Source organism: Sorex araneus, chromosome X (genome assembly GCF_027595985.1).
Source record: "Sorex araneus isolate mSorAra2 chromosome X, mSorAra2.pri, whole genome shotgun sequence".
In the NCBI taxonomy this organism is placed as follows: Eukaryota; Metazoa; Chordata; class Mammalia; order Eulipotyphla; family Soricidae; genus Sorex; species Sorex araneus.
In genome coordinates this window covers 188,501,173-188,502,555 of record NC_073313.1, presented here as the reverse complement: position 1 = coordinate 188,502,555, position 1,383 = coordinate 188,501,173, and the positions used below count along the sequence as shown (strand labels likewise).

General features: G+C 41.1%; 1 non-coding gene across 1 annotated transcript; it reads right to left on the bottom strand.

Moving 5' to 3' along the window:
- Positions 1-1,017: 1,017 nt before the first annotated feature.
- Positions 1,018-1,144, bottom strand: LOC129400253 (small nucleolar RNA ACA64). The gene has a single exon (XR_008627563.1). It is a non-coding gene; the product is annotated as a small nucleolar RNA ACA64 (small nucleolar RNA).
- Positions 1,145-1,383: the final 239 nt, after the last annotated feature.

Here is a 1,383-nt window from a genome sequence, read left to right as displayed (position 1 = left end):
AGGGCAATAGGACAAAATGGCTCTGTGTCAAAGCCTCTTTCCCTACAAATACTCTAAGAGTCATATTCAAGTGCCCAAGAAGTTAATTGTCACTCCTGAGTCTCATTTCCAGCTGTCTTCAAAGTTCCACTGTTTTGCCCCACACTGAGGATTCATTCCCGTCCTGGGCTCTCAATATATGCAATCAGGCACTCAGTCCCTTCCAGGCCAGAGATCTAACTAACTGTGTTTAGAATGGGGGAAAGCCAAATATTTCTACCAAAAGCCTTACGGGGTCATTTAAGGTAGTGTGAAATAATGTTATTTTGAATATTTTAGTTTATTTTTGAAATAAAGTCTTTATACTTTTCTCCGTACTGTTTACCATAAGCCTTATCTTCTGTCATTGTAGTTGAAGGCTGCAGTGTGTCAATTAAGCCAAGCCACAGGCAAGCATGAATCACCATGGCCAATGTCAATACATTAAGGCGATCCCTGTTAAGTACATTTTTAAAATTTTTATTTATTTTTTCATACATATATATATATATATATATATATATATATATATATATTTGCCTTTTTGGGTTCACACCTAGTGATGCACAGGGGTTACTCCTGGCTTTGCACTCAGGAATTACTCTTGGCGATGCTCCGGGGACCATATAGGATGCTGGGATTCGAACTCGGGTTGGCCGCGTGCAAGGCAAATGCCCTACCCACTATGCTATAGTTCCAGCCCTACGTACATTTTTTAAAAAAGTGAATATTATCAGGTGACCACTTGGGTGAACTCTTATAATCTTTGCAAGTGTGAATTCTAAAAAATGCCCTTGAAAATGAAAGCAACCACCACCACCAAAAAAAGGCTTCCTTTTCTTCTTTTCCTTCTTCATCAGAAACTTTATTGAGAAAGTGGAAGTATGTAAAGCCAAACCTGTTCCCTTGAAGCCTCACATGTAATGTGGTCCCAGGCTGGGGAACTCTGGGTGCACTGTGGCCAGAAGAAGTTGAAGATACCAGAGTCTGTGGGTGCTCTTGTATCAGGAACTGAGTTTCACATTTCCACACGGGAGAGTGGGTAAATGAGACCCTACTGGCTCTGAGTGTCAAATATCACCCACAGTTACTGCCATGACCAAAACCAGGGTAATTTTCAATCTTAATTGGACGTCCTCTGAACTTGAAGTGTAAACATCCAGCTGCTTATGTGGTTGATCTCATAATTTTCATGAAGTCACTTCAGATCTGGTTTATAGCCTTAAACACAATGTATGGCTTAGGATCCCCAAATCTGCTCTTTAATGAGAGGCATCATTTTGCATCCAGAGATTGGGAGTCCTTTGGACCCCCTTTCTGCCTAGTGCGTTTCCTTCCCAGAACTGATCTAGTCTCCAAGGCCTT